Source organism: Eptesicus fuscus, chromosome 4 (genome assembly GCF_027574615.1).
Source record: "Eptesicus fuscus isolate TK198812 chromosome 4, DD_ASM_mEF_20220401, whole genome shotgun sequence".
NCBI classification, from domain to species: domain Eukaryota; kingdom Metazoa; phylum Chordata; class Mammalia; order Chiroptera; family Vespertilionidae; genus Eptesicus; species Eptesicus fuscus.
The window spans coordinates 32649475-32665000 of record NC_072476.1 but is presented as its reverse complement, the minus strand read 5'-3'; the positions used below and the strand labels follow the sequence as shown (position 1 = coordinate 32665000).

Genomic DNA, 15526 nt, shown 5'->3' with positions numbered 1-15526 from the left:
CTGCGCTGCCCTCCCCAGGCCCACTGTGGCCACCTCCTGGCTGGGTGGGACCCCAAAGATACCCACGTCCTAATCCCCGAGCCTGCGTCTCTGTTACCTTATATCACTTTGCAGATGTTATTAAATAAAAGGCCTTTAGAAGAGGAAGGCAGGAGGGTCAGAACAAATAGATGAGACGATGGAAGCAAGAGGTTGGAGTGATGCGAGGAAGGGGCCTCCAGCCAAGGAATGCAGGCCGCCCCTTCGAGAAGCTGGAAAAGACAAGGAACAGGATCTCCCCTAGAGCCTTCGGAGGAAACTGGTCCTGCCAACACCGTGACTTTGGCCCAGCGAGACTGGTTTTGGACTTCTAACCTCCAGCACTGTAAGATAATAAATCCCTGTCATTTCACACCACGAAGTTGGAATTACAGCAGCAATAGCTGTTGCTGGGACTTTCTGCCACAGTAAAGCAGGTTTCTGCCCATCAGCAGATGACTGGATAAAGAAAATGTGGTATTTACATGCAGGGAATGCTATTCAAGGAATATTACTCAGCCTTGAAAAAGGGCATCCTGCCATCTGCGACAACATGGATGAAGCCGGAGGACAGAACACCAGGGAAAACTAGCCAGACAGAGAAGGACAAACACTATCTGATTCCACTGAGATGAGGAATCTAAAATAGCCCGACTCCTGGAGCAGAGAGTGGAGTGGTGGCTGTCGGGAGCCGGGGGCCAGGGAACCGGGAGGTGCTAGTCAAAGGGTGCAGAGTTTTAGTTAGGCAAGACGGGTAAGTCCTAGAGATCTACTGTACAGCAAGAACCTGTGGCTAAGATTGGATACTTAAACATTTGCTAAGAGACCTTACGTTTAGTGTTCTTATCACAAAAATTAAGAACAACAAAGAGAGCGCAGGAGGCGACTTTTGGAAGTGGTGTACATGTTGGCAGCACAGGTTGTGGTGATGGTGTCACAAACGTAGACTTATCTCCAAGCTCACCACGTTGTGTCCATTACATACGTGCAGCTCTTTGCATGTCAAACATCCCTCCATAAAGTGGCTCAGGGGGGAAAAGCAGGTCTCCAGGCCTCACTGTCATATGGTTCCAAGTGGCCCGTTGTGAGGTCTCTTCTGGAGGGGAGAGAACCTTATCCCGAGGAATGCTAACCAAAAGCAGCCATCCCACCACAGGACTGATTAAAAGAAACCTTCCGAGCAGGAAAACTGCAAGTCATTACTTTTCAGCTTTTTCATGTGTGACAATTGGGTGGCCTGGTTCAGAGCATTCTGCAGCCTGCGATGGATTTAATTTTCTGTTTTGATCCCACGGCGAAACCATAAGCAAATAGAAGCCCATTGGCTGGGCCCCCTCCCTGGCAGCAGTGCCCCTTGGGGCCACTCAGGGTTCGGGAAGCCTGTCCTCTGAGATGCCCTCTGCCCTCAGGATTCGGAATCGCCTGTCTGCAGGGGTTACTGGGAGGAATGCTCCTTCGTCAGCAAGGCTGGAGGGAAAGGCTCTACAGAAACGAGCCGAGAACCTGAAGTGGGTCTCTCCACTGGATGCCAAGGGAGAGTTGTAATTCCTCTTCCGTGATTCTGTGCCTTCCTTGTGGCCAGAGGAGAGGGGAAAGGTGAGGGCTGCCCAGCTAGAGGGACGGACGCCTGCCTTCAATCCCCTCCAGCCCCAAGGAGCTGCTCCTCTGGCAGGTCCAGAGCTTCCAGGCGTCTGCGAAGGCCCATTCTCCTCATGAACGTCCCTCAGCCCCGACTTGGAGTCAGGCTGATGCTGGTTGTGGGGGTGCACAGCGTTGAGCAGGACCAGGTCCTTCCCCTCCCTGCCCTCAGCCAGCGTGGGGGCCTGGAGGAAGCAGGTTTCATATATGCTGAGAGGGGCCTGTGAGGCCTGGACCAACATGGCAGGGGTGAGAGGGGTAGGCAATGGCCAGGTGGGTGCTAAGGAGACGGCGTGAAGCTGTGATGTGGACCAGGGGTCTAGTCTTGGTCACCTGCCTCATTTTGGGGGGTTTTTGTGCCATCTGTGTCCTCCCCCCAGATTGCAGGTCTCCTTTTCCGCATTGTCAGCCAGTGACCATGTCAGGATCCGCTGTCTAGAAAGGGCTTAATAAATGTTAATTGACCAAATGGCTTAGCATTGCCCCATCCAGGTGTGTGTGTTTTTACTCCCCCCTTCCCCACCGCAAAGCATCACTTAAATACAGTAAAAGGCACAAACTTAACCAGACAGCTTGACGAGTTCCTCTGTATGTGCACTCTCACGTAACCACCATTCAATCTAGAGAGAGCCCAGACGGTACACTCGCAGGTGACCACTATTCTGATTTCTCCCCCGCAGAATAGCTCTGCCTGCTCTTGTAAACAGACTCATTCAGAATAGACTGCTTTGTCTTCTTTTATCAACATTATGTCTGTGAGATTCACTTATGTGGTTGCAGGGGTCAAGTCTGTTCTTTTCTACTGTGTGAATTCAATACTTTACTTATTCATTCTCCTTCTGATGGACATTTGGGTTGTTTCTTGGTATCCAGTTTACAGTCTATTGGTGAATAAGAGCTGGAGAACTTCAGTCTGAACCCGCCATTTTCAAATGAGATTGAGGCTCAGAGATTAAGGGTCACCTCAGGTTACCTCAGAGTCACAGATAGAGACAGTGTGAGACCCCCATTTCCTGACTCATAGGCCAGTGATTTTCGCCCCACGAGGACAGAAGTACAGATTCCAGAGCTTCCTCAGCAACCAAACCCAGCGGGTGCCTCTTACTGGGTTCAGGGCAGCCAAATCCACTCAGAGCCTGACGCTTGACCATTGAGGGCCCTGGGAAAGTCAGTCACAGAGGCCTGGGCAGTCTCCACGGTGTCCGAGTTCTCACCTCCTGACCAACAATGACAGCAATCATCAGCGATAGCAGCTGCCTTTCTTCCTGCCGTCACTGTGAGCCAGACCCAGTGCAGGGACTTACCTGCATTATTTATCTTCTTATTCCCGCTTCCTTTCCACGGTGCCAGGGAAGTGGGTTCCCAATTTCCTCCCTAATTGTCGTCACTCCCCAAAGCAGGGGTAGAGTCCTCCAAGGGACTCTGCAGGGGAAGGGGTGTGGACAAGGGACTCTGCAGGGGAAGGGGTGTGGACAAGGGACTCTGCAGGGGAAGGGGTGTGGACGTTGCTGATGTGAGGTCCTTCATCATCAGATCATCATTGGCTGATGACCTGTTGTCTGGCTGGGGCGGATGTGAGAGGAGGGGCGGTTAGTCCTGGGGAAGGTGAGCAAGGGCTGCTCTTGCAGGGGTGGAGCGTGCCCCTGGGTGTGGGCAGGGCCCAATATGCTCAGTGGAGGTCAGAATCTTCTAGATTAGAGGTGACAATGTGTGTGTGGAGCTAACAGAACACAGTGGACATTCAGTTGAGTCATCCACCCAATGCCGAATTACAATCCTGGGAGGGGGATGAATGAGTGAATGAGTGCGCATAAAACTAGCTGCCATTGCCCACTGTTCTAGCACCCACAGGGTTTAATCATCTAATTTTCACTACAACCCTTTTGGTCTTGTTATCCTAATTTTGTATTTGGGGAGTGAGGCATAGAGAGGTTAAGTCACCTGTCCAAGGTGCCTCAGGTCATATCTGCTTTACAGGTGAGGCAAGTGGAGCGAGGAGGGAGAGGGAGGGACCTCTGGTCCTTGTCCCACTCTTGTTCACTGTAACCTGGCGACTGAGGGTGCCCTTGGGGTGACGCATGGTCACACACAGCCAGGAGCTGGACGGGCCCTCCCTTTGTGCCTGGCCAGTCACAGCCATAGTTCTTCCTCAAACACACCTGTGTATTGCACTGTGCAGCATTTCTTCTCTCATATGTTAGATATAATCTCTAAGTGCGGGCAAGTAGTTGTATAAAGAATCCTATTTATGATGGACTTTCATTCTAATCTTCAAGATGCTTTCCTATGCAGAGTCACAGGTAGAGCCAGTAGTAAAATACATTAGAATTTGAATGTAAGCATCCTAAACTTGCTTCTTCCAATACACAGTTTATGTACATTCAGTTCTCCCACTGAACTCCCTCATTTGCAGACATTTCGCTTATCACCCACTTGATGCCAGGCACTGCTGCAGAGATACAAGCCAAGTGGGTTTCTGCTGTCAGAGACCAGGGAGATAGAGACGGTGGTATGAGCCCACAAATGCCCTGGAGTGGGGGGTACTGTGCCTATAGTTGGGTGGGCAGAGTTTCGGGAACCAAAAGGAGAGGGTCAACCTTGTCTAAAGGGACAGCAAAGGTTTGAGAGAGGAGGGGCCAGGTGGGGAGAGCGGGAAGGGGCATTCCTGGAAGAGACTGCTGGGCCTAGAGGCCCAGATGGGGGAGGAGCACAGCTCAGCCTGGGTGGGGGATGGCAGAGCCCACGTTCTAGGGGGAGATCAGAGAGGGGTCACCGAATGGCCAACAGGGCTCAATTATGGAGCCCCTCGGGATGGCAGCTGGGAGTGGACTTTGTACCTTCCAGACCTCATTCCACACCATCTCTGCACCTTCTTTCTTCATTCATTTGTTCATTCAACACATATTCACCCTGCGCGACATTCGGGCCAAGGCCAGGGAGACAGGAGCTCAGTGTGTCTGCCTGCAGCCATAGTTCTAAGCAGCAGTTAGACCGGGCGGGTGGACAGCAGCGCACATCTGCACAGGACGCTCCCCGCAGAGGCGGCTCGGCTTTGCTGGGCATTCTCACTGAGCCCTGGCTTGGAGATGACCTTGCAGAGCGTGCCTGGAGAGGTTGTAGGGCTAAGGCTCTCCCGACCCCTCCAGCCCTGTGGGCCGTAGAAACCTAGCCCTGACCATGACATGAGGAGGCCATTCCCTCAGCCAGTCTGGTTTCCCAACTGCCTGACTTCTGGGCGAGAGGCAGCACCGCTCTGGCCCTCCTGCTGTGTTGCTGCCCATCCTGTGCTCCTGCTCCGTCTGCTGCGGGGGAGGCGGAGGCCCAGGATGTGGCCCAGGAGGAGGCAGAGGCTCCGTCTGCTGCAGGGGAGGCGGAGGCCCAGGATGTGGCCCAGGAGGAGGCGGAGGCCCAGGATGTGGCCCAGGAGGAGGCAGAGGCTCCGTCTGCTGCAGGGGAGGCGGAGGCCCAGGATGTGGCCCAGGAGGAGGCAGAGGCTCCGTCTGCTGCAGGGGAGGCGGAGGCCCAGGATGTGGCCCAGGAGGAGGCACAGGCTCCATCTGCTGCGGGGGAGGCGGAGGCCCAGAGAGGATGGGCCTGGTGGGAGGTCACAGAGCCATTCCCACCGTGGGACTTCCCACCAGGGCTCTGGGAGCTCTTGTTAGGAAGAGCCCTGGGACCACGGGTTTATCGCAGGGAAAATGCAGGTTCCATGGTGTCTGACCCTTTTCTCCACCTGCTAGGGGCTTAATGAGCTGCCAACCATTAGTCCTGGCAGCCAGGTGCCCCTAAGAGGCAGGAAGGAAAGGGGAGGAGGGGTGGTGCTCCCAAAGAAAAGGCTTTGCAAACAGCAGGATTGAATTCGGAATAAAGTGTTCATTCCCCGAATCAGAGTTGCTTCGCTGCCTGCCCTTCTGAGGGGAACGGAGGAATTCCTCAGAGAAGCAGACAGCTGTGGCTCCAGGGGTGCCACCACCATTCTTCTGGAAATGGATGCAGGTCCAGAAGGTGTCCTGCTCACAGAGACTGGCCAGGATACAATTGTGCGTGATCCTCTGGCGGGTATCGAATGCCAGATTCCACAGCCAGTCCCTTTCAGCAGTCACATTCCTCAGATTCTTATCAGTTTTCCCCTCAAGTGAACACTGGGAACCAGTCATCCCGCTGATCGCAGGAGGATGGGAGGAAATTAGAAACAGAGGAGGCTTGGCTTTCCTCCCGACGCTGCCACCGGCTCGGCTGTCACCTGCTCGTTGTGCCACCTTGGGTCCTTCCCTTCTCGGGGCCTTGTGTTCTCACCTGTAAAGAGGGGGTGGGGGCAGGATGCTCTTGGAAAGGCTCCTCGCAGCTCAAAGCTTTCATAATTCTCCATCCAAGTCCACAGTGTGATGCTGTCTAGAGAATATACTTAAACAGCATTCTGTGTGTTTCACAGAGTGGGCGGCTCTTCCGGCACACCGCGGCAGCTCAGGAGTGGCGGCCGCTCAGGAGTGCCGGCCTTTTCCTGTGTCCCCCTCCCCAGGGGAAGTGTTCCACCCCCTGAAATGCTGCAGCTGAGACTCTTAGAGCCTGGCATTCTGAGCTCCGAGGTGCTGAGCCCTCAGTGAGTTTGCGCCTCTCTGCCCAGCAGCCCACTGTGTCGCCTTTGCCATACCTAATTGTAATAATAACCGTGACAGTAACGACCACTGGTGCTCTTTCACCAGTGACAGACGGCTTACCCATTCGTTGTGAGATCAGCACAAATAAATGTTATTATTCTTCCCAGTTTGTATGTTATTATTCCCATTTTATAGATGAGGCATCCGAGGCTCAGGCGTGGTAAAGCCCACTTGGTTAGGCAGAGCAAACCTGGGCCTGGAGGCTGGCTCTCTTGCCCGCCCATGTTCTGTGCCTCACACAGGGGCCACCCAGTTAGTCCTCGCACGAGGCAGGGGCTCTTCGACCATTTGTAGAAATGATGGCTGACGCTACCGTGGCCCCCATCAGCCAGGGCCAGCACCTCGGCTGGCAGGCAGCACCGGGAGTCCCAAGGCGCGTGCTATGATGAAGCTTATGGAAGTGAAACATCTACATCCCGAGTAGCCTAAAACCCCAAACTAAGCGGCTGGTCAAGCCGGGGCAGTTTGCCCCTCCCTGACCCAGATACAGGCGACGAGACTGCCCGTGAAGATGATCTAGTGGAGAAAACACTGCAGACACCTTGTGGGCAAAGAGCACAGTCTCCGTTTGCTTTAAAGAGAAGAGATTGAGCTAGTTCAGGGTTGTGGCTATATTTCCCTTACGAAGTACAATCGTTTATAAGTTTAATAGTCGCCCCCACTATCAGTCCAGAGCTTTGCAGTCCACAGATTACATTCGTGTAGTTGTTATTGCTCTTGAGACTTCTGGCAGCCCTTGGAAGTTGGGCTGTTAGTTTGTAGATGAGGAAACGGAGGCTCTGAAGTTGAGACTTGTCCAAAGCTGCGCAGGCGGTAAGTGGTACAAGTAGGACCCAAACTAGGCCTCCTGGCTTCACATTCTACACCTTGATGGTACTGTTTGCAGCAGGTTCTTTTGATTAGAACACTTTCAGGTGTGAGTTGTAAAACCATACTGACGTGGGCTTAAACAGGCTGAAATGGCACTTTTAATAGTACTCATATTAAGAAACAGGCGGCTCCAGGGTTAGCTAAATTGACAGCACCGGATGCTCGAAGACCCTGCTTTTTGCTCTGCCTTCTCCAGGCTGTCTTCTCATGGCTCTAACATGGCTGCCGCAGCTCCAGGCATCGCACCCTCACCCAACTGTGCACAGAAACAGGAATGAGCTGCTTTTCTCGCAAATTCCCCTCCCCCATAGGGGATAATGTTTCCCGGAAGCCTCTCAGCTGACTCTCTCTTAGAACTGAGTGAACATGCCAAAAGCTTGATCAATGAGAATGGTTTTGCTCACTTTTCTTGCATTTACTGATGCCCCGTGTCTGAAAACTAGGGTTCTGTTAGCCAGGAAGGAGGAAGAAGAGGTAACTTGGGGACATGTGTCATATACCAGAGTTAAGTTTGTCCCTGCTTCTCTCACAGTCTGTTCTAAAGGACATAGAGTGCCTACCGCAGGGCGTCCTAGGCCCTGTTTGGTGCCCTGTTTGACTAGGGATGAATATGTGACCCAAAGGAACGAGGCCTGCTGGGGCCTGGGGTGGAAGGAGGAGCTGGGCCAATCAGTCTCTCTGTGTTTCAGGAAATGGAACTGGGAGAGAATGAGGTCACTCAAAGTGTGGTCTGCAAGGAAATAAGAAACTCACCAGCGTGTTAACCAACCTCATCACTAAGTACACATTTTTCCTTTTGGGGGAAGTTACTTAGCCTGTCTGGCTTCTTCTGTAACAGGCATGGTGATCGTTCTTACTTACAGGTTTTTATAAGGATTATAGGAGGGAGCTGTGTCAGAGGCTTGTCACAGTGCTTGGCACATCGTAAGTGTTCAGTAAACATTAGTTACTCTTATTTCTGCTTTAGTTTCTGACTTCCATCAGGGGGATAGGGTCACTTTCCTGCTTCAGCATCACCCGGGAGCCTGTGATATGGGCATAACCCTGGGCCTGTTCCCACAGGATCCGTGGCAGTGTTGGTTTCGAGAGATGGTCTATTTGAGAAGGACCGTGGAGGACACACCTGCCAGGTCCTATCCTGATCTTGGACACTCAGAAAGCTCTGGTTTCTACAGAGGTCAGTCTCTGGCCAAATGCATCATGGTCCATGGTGGACACTGTAGACTGTTATCAGGTCCAGAACAACTGTGAGCCTCCTTATTAGGCAAAAGTGCTGGTTGGTTCCAGTTCTGGTACTGGGTTCTGTGGAGCCAGAGTTTCTCAGCACCTGGTCTCCCCAGTTGTGTGTGGGAATGCTGATCCGATGGAAGGCATTTGGCACCATCCTCTCACAGCTTGTCGACTCCGGCACACCTATTAATGGAAGTAGCTGTGGATCAAAATGCTCAAAACCACACCGCCTGTTTGTCCAAATCATATACTCCCTTAGCTGCCCCCATGCGAATGGGAAATTCAGTCTGTAAATGGCTGATGTTCCATGCAGAGTTCTTCTTTTTTTTCTTTGTAATCCTTACTTGAGGATATGTTTCTCATTGATTTTGAGAGAGAGGAGGGGAGAGGGAAAGAGAGAGAGAGGGAGAGAGAGAAAACATTGATATGAGAGAGAAACATCATTTGGTTGCCTCCTGTATGCACCCTGACTGGGGATAGGACCTGGAACCTAGGTATGTGCCCTGACTGGGAATTCAACTTGCAACCTTTTGGTGCACAAGATGACATTCAACCAACTGAGCCACATGGCCAGGGCCATGAGGGTTCTTTCCAGCCTTCCCCCAGTGGGGAGGCCCAGGGATACTCACCGCTCTGCAGGTCAGCCCTTCCCCTGTCATCTGCTCACAGGACAGCGGCCACAGCCTTCTTGTTCCAGGGCACTGGATGTTAGCTTGTCTTTTTTCCTGTTGGGGCTCATGGCAGACATGAGGTTGAGTCTCCAGGAAGCAGGTTCTGAGATGGCTTCAACATGGGAGTTGTGCAATTGGGACAGCTCTTAGGGGTGATGCCTGGGGAAGGGAGGGGACAGAGAGAGGGGGGTAGAAGGAGCGGTTGAGGTGTGATGCAGGCCCAGTGACAGCTACCAATGACCTCCGTGGAGCTCTGCAGCTGGAATAGTCCTGACAAGCAGGCACTGGATGGGGACTGCCCTGGGAAGAGCTGGGCCGTGGCCGAGGCAGCTCTGGGTAGCTGAGGCAGCACTGGCAGGGGAGGCTGCTGAGAGATGCTTGCTGACAGTGCTTCTGGCAGCTGGGGCTAAAGGCCCTTCATTGAAGGGGGTCTGGGTGACACAACCCAGTGTCCACCACACATGGCTGGCCAGTGGGGAGGGAGGGGAACAGGGGTTTTCTCGACATTATTCTATTAAAAGACAGCCTAGATTGCCTTTGTGTTTTGGGGCTTGTCCGCTGGGTTTTGGGGATGCAGTGCTGGACTCCACATTGGCCTGGTCATGTTTCATCTTGTTAGATTTGGCGCCTTGCTCAGGGCTGGGGAGATCTAGCTTGGATCCTGACTCTCTCTCAAGACCCAGGCCCCTGTGTCTCCAGCTCCTGGTCTTCTGCAGTTTCCTTCAGTAAGGCAGCCTCCATCATGGTCTGCTGCTCGGGCCCCTCCTGGTGGCAAGGCTGCGAGTGGAGACCCAAGCACTCTGGGGCAGACTTCAAGTCAACATGGCAATGTGGCCAAGTGGCTAAGGGCCTGTTGACTTCTGGGTCCGCCTTGGACATGTCACAAACCCTTGTCCTGTGCCTCAGTTTCCTTATCTGTAAAAGTGGAATAGTGACAATCCTTACTGCCCAGGGTTGTGTGAAGATGAATGAAGGTCTGACTTGGAGATAATACCCTAACTCCAAATACATTCTAAAGTAGTTGAGGTTAGGGCTTTAACATATGGCGTTGGGGGTATACAATAACAGTATGTGAAACTGCTTTGCCAACCATAAAACAGGTCTTGGGGTGCTGGATCTGGCCAACTACCTGAAGGAAAGGGTCTCTGTATGAACAGGAGCCGGGCTGGCTTTTGTGCCAAAGCTGTACTCTCTCCTTGGAAGGGGCTGTTAGCTGGGTCATCTGCCTCTGTCTCTGGGGACCAGCCAAGGACCCACGGGATCTGCTTCCTGGGTGTGAGCTCTGTCATATGAGGCCCGAGTTATCGTTCATCAGTTTAGTCATTCATTACAAACATAGGTTCTCCCAGAGATTCTTCAGCTTAGCTAGCAGGCAAATTCCCTGGAACCGACCTCTCAGGGGTCAGGTAGGAGATGGCCAGGTAATTAGAATAAGGGCCAGGTGGAGAGGGGCCTGAAACTGGACACCTCCAACATTGAGGTATGTGGCTGCAGCCATGGGTGCAGAATATGCTAGGACCCCAGGCCTGCACAGCAGAACCCAAAAAGCAGTTTTTTGGTGAGTGAGTGTGGACAAGACAAGGTCCTTCTGGGACATAGGGCTTGGGGTCAGAGCAACACACCTTTAGAAGGTCTGCCCTGGGCCTGCTGTCCTCAGGAACCTGTCTGTAGTCTTCTGGTATGATAAGGGCTAGGACAGAAGTATGCACAAGGCCCTGTGGAGCACGAGGTGAGAGTACTTTCCTGGCCAGGGGGTCAGGGAGGGCTTTTAGGAGGGGTTGGAACCTGAATGGAGGCTGGTAGGATAAGAATTGGCTGAATGAAAGAAGGTGGGATGGCATGCCGGGGAGGACAGTGTGACAGTGTAAATGACAAGGTGGAGTGTGGTGGGAGGTGGAACCTGGGAGGTGGGTGGGAACCATGGGGGATTGGGAGCTAAGAAAGTTTCAAGAAGGGAGGTGACAGGGCCAGAGTTGTGTTTGAGGGAGCGCCCTCTGGTGGCACGTAGAGACTATAGGGAGACCACCAGGGGCTGAGGCTGAGGGTGAAAGATGAGCATGACTGACTCAGGACCATGGGAAGAGGGCAGGGAAGGGTGCAGAGGGTAGATTTGTCTGACATGGGGGCTAATTGGCTGGCCATGGGGAGTGAGGGAGGAAAAAGGTGGAATTCTGGGTAAGGGGACCTGGGGCTTAATGGTGCTGGTCACCAAGATGGAGCGAAGGAGGGTTGAATAGTGATGGGTTCAGTATTGACCAGACTGAAATGGTGTACCTTGAGGTGTCCCATGGGTTATGATGAAGTGTGACCCCTGTTCAGCAAGTGGAGCACATATGAGAGGAAGCATTGAGGTGACTCCCGGGGAGCGGGGGAGAGGGGGTGGAGTAAAGGGTGGGACAGGGAATGGGGCAGACTGGGTGGTCCTCATGGAGCGGGAGGGCACTGTCAAACCCTGGGGCCTGGTTCAGGCTCAGAGCGCAGGGTCCTGGAAGGGAAGCGCGAGATCAGGTCCCAAAGCAAAGCTCAGCTAGGAAAACGGGCTCAGGGCCTGTGTGGGGAGCCATGCCTCTGGGGAGGGGGGCTGCTGCAGGGGCATCTCCCTGGGTGGCAGGCAGCATCGGAAACAGGTTGGGGAGTTATGTTCAGAGGTGGGCATGGGCCAGGGATGTCCTCCTGAAAGCCCCTCCATTCCATTGTGACATAATTTCCTGAAGCCACTTAGCACTTGTTTTCTCAAAGGACCCTAAATTAAGGATTTCACGGCTCAGCCAAGCCACGGAGCCAAACACTTAGTGAAAGCTGCTGTGGGAGCCCGTGAGCTTGGAGAGCAGGGCCAAGTCAATCGCTCCTCCCCATCTGGGAGTGGGCCTCCTCTCCGAAGGCAGGGACCCGGAGGGGAGCAGATCTGTCTCCAAGGCTGGGAGTGGGTTTCCCATCCTGGACCCTCCATGAGAACTCAGCTGGAGAAGGTGAGGGGAGATGACAAAGAGACGTTGCTGAAATGATGCCCGAAGATGAGGCTGCTGAGGAGGGCACCCTCACGGCCTAGGCAGCCAAGGACCAGCTCTCTCTCTCTCCCCAATTCTGTGCTCCCGGACCATCCTTCCAGGAGGGTCATAAGAGGGGTGGACAGCTCCTGCCAAGCTAGCCTCTGGGTGGAGTGAACTGTAGCCCGTACAACCCTGTTCACCCACCACTGACGGGTGTGGGGTGGGGATGGACGGTGGCACGTTGTCACCCACCAAACAGAAGACGTACACACAATGCTCAGGATACGGGGGTCCTAAGAGGCAGCCAGATTCCCCAGAACCTCAGGTGTCTGCAGATGAACAGGGTTTTGAATTCCATCCGAAAGCCCCAGAGCCTTCTTTCCTTGTCTCTGCCTGCCTTCTTGGTTGTTTTTGGCCAGGTTTTGAGCTGGGAAGCCATTTACAGCCCATTAAAAGATCAAATGTCTGGAGATGATGAATCGTGGCATTTGAAAATGTTTTAGAATTCACAGCTCATTTCTCTATACAAAGCCCTGACCCAGTGTGATTCAGAGATGGCTGGACAGTCTGTCTGTTCCAGACCGCTGGGGGCAGATCTCGGGGTGGAGTGCTGTCCTTGGATTGGACCGTGGTTCCTCCTGAAGAGACTCACACTGAGATGGGGCTGCTGTTCCCTGGAAGAAATGAAGGAAGGGCTCCGGCCTGTGATGTCTCATACATGTTCCAGACCCAGTTTCCCTGAGCAACAGGCAGAGGCAGGAGTCTAGGTTTGTAGGTGCTGGTCCCCTGGGCAGGTAGGCTGGGCCCCCTTCCCAGCCCAGGCTCCGGTTTCAGCTATGGGCAATGAGGTTTAACCTTCCAGTACTTCTTTTCCCAGCTGCAAAATAGGAAAGACAAGCCTTAGGCTCTTATAAACATGGTGGGTTTCAGGAGCCAGCTAATCAATACCTTTCGGTTTGTAGTGAGGCCGGTTTACATACCACTAACCTGGATGTGCTTGTTGAGAACTCACAACACCTTGAAAGGCAGCATTTTTCATTGAACGGAGGCTCAGCGAGGGCATATCAACTTGGCTCAAGTCACACAGAAGGTTGGTGGTGGAACCAGGTTTTGAATGAAGTCTCCTGGTGCCATTGGGGAGAGGGGTCGACTTTTGTCTACTTTCTCATTTTCTTCTCTGGTATTTTCGACTGTGCCAATATTGGTAATATACACTGAGTGGCCAGATTATTATGACCACCTGACGGCTGAACAGTGGAACGACCATACGGACGATCATCCGGACGACCATCCGGGACCACACTATGACACCCACTGGCGCCAGGCCAGCCAAGGAGGGTGCGATGCGATTGGTCGGGGGCCCAGCCATCGACCCATGATTGCCCCGCAGAGGGAGGCTCAGGCCACTGACCAGCAGGCTGCGGCGGGTGGGAGGGTCCTCCCTCTGTGAGGGAATCCTGGATCCGGGTGCCAGCAGCCAGGGGAAGGAAGGCCTACTCTTGCATGAATTTCGTGCATCAGGCCTCTAGTTTACTTATAATTTCTAATCTCTTTTTCGAAAATTATTTTTCTTGTTCTTAATGTCTATGCCCTTTGTTTCTCATTAAGAATTGCCTATTTGAATTTTTTAAAAACCTGTTTTTGGTTTTGTTGATTCACTTTTTAAAGTAATCTATTTCATTAATTTCTGCTTGCACCTTTCTTAGTACCTTTTTTTTCCTTTCTACACACACTGCCTTCTAATTGCTTTATTTTCTGTAGCTACTTTCTTGCTTTCTTAGCATTTTGTAGAGTTAATAGAATTTTCTGTTTTACTTTTTTTGTGTGGTTGGTCAGTTTTGTGTCCTTTTTCTTGCCTTGCTAATATTTACCTTCAAATTCAAGAATATGTTTAATTGTATACCTTTCTACTACACTGAAAGTTGCACAGCTTCTATATCCTTTCCTGAGACAAAAATCTCAGCAACTTTTGGTTCCTTCTGCCCCCTCTTTGCCGTTTTCCATATTGCAATCATCTTGGATTTTAGACCTAGGCTGTTATTAAGTCTTATTATTGTTTCTTCGTTCATAACTGCTTCTTACATTTCATATGTTCATCTTATGTCCTTTATTTTATTTTGCTGTAATACTTCCTTTAGTAATTCTTTCAGAAAAGGTGACTGGTAACTTTCTGATTGCTTGTGCACCTAACAATGTCTTTATCTCACTGTTGCCTTTGCAGGAGAGTTTGCCTGGGTATAGAATTCTGGTTTTAAGTATTTCCTCTAGGAGCTTTGAAGTATTTGTGTCACTATATTCTTGATTCTGATGTTGCTGATAAGAAATCTAATTCCAATTGATTGTAGGTAATCTGTTTTTCTTTTTATAGCATTTTGTAGTTTCTCTTCATCCTGAGTGTTCTGAAATTCCACCACAATCTGTTTGTTTTTGTTCATCTTGCTTAGCATTCAGTGGGCCCTTTCAAATTAAGACCACAGTCTCTATTTATTTCTCAGAAATTTTCTTTATTATTTCTTCAGCTTTATCCTTCCCTTTGATCTCCCCTTCTAGAGCTGCCTTCTAGGCCCCTCACCTTTGCCCCCACATTTTCTATCTTTTTTTTCCCTCTGCCGTGCATCCTTGTAAAGTTCATGGCTTAAATTTCCAGCTCATCAGCTTTACCTGTATCCATTCTGTTTCTCAGACAAATTGCTGAGCCTTTTATGTTCATAGTCATACATTTCATTTCCAAGATGTCTATTTTTTTATTTCATTAATATATTTTTTTTATGAGTGAGAAATTCTCTTGTCTCTTTGAGGACATTAATTGTACTTTAAAAATTGTTTCCATTTATTTGCTTTATTAATTGTTGTTTTTCCTGAGGTGTGATTTACTCTATGTTGAGTTGGTGCCTTTTTTTCATGGTGTTAGCCTTTTTTCTCAAATAATTTGAAATTCTTGGTATGTGGGGTTTTCCATTAGTTGTCTCTGTTTCTTTGTTTCCTGCAACATTGCCTTTTGGAGGGTTGGTGGCATAAGTGAAGGGTAGAGAGTGTGCAAGAATTCATTGAGAGGGTCCCAGTTTCTCCAGGAGCTCATCAGCTTTTTAGGCATTCTGACCACACCTGTCTCAAACAGGTGAGTCCCATACCTGATTCTTGATACCAGCAGGGATGGGGATCTGGGTCCTATCTGTCTGGCTCCTTCCACTGGGGTCCTCTGACAATGACCTCAGGCCCCTGGGGGTCATTTCCCTGCACAGAGCCCTTCAGTGGCTTCTCACTGACTTCATGCTAAGACCCACGTCTGTTCCGGTGGGTGCCATGCCTCTTCCTTTCTCTCGACTCCTCCCCTCCCTACAGCCTCTGGGCCATGTCTAATTGCACGCAGGCCCTTGTGAGCCAGCTGCATATCATGGTCTATCGCACCTGGTGCCTCTGCTCACACTGCTCCCTCCTCTACTAATGCCAC

General features: G+C 51.5%; 1 protein-coding gene across 2 annotated transcripts in view; it reads left to right on the top strand.

Annotated features, from left to right (window-relative positions):
* The window catches only part of COL26A1 (collagen type XXVI alpha 1 chain), a 156945-nt gene that overhangs the window by 25151 nt on the left and 116268 nt on the right, over nucleotides 1-15526 (top strand). The window lies entirely within an intron of this gene.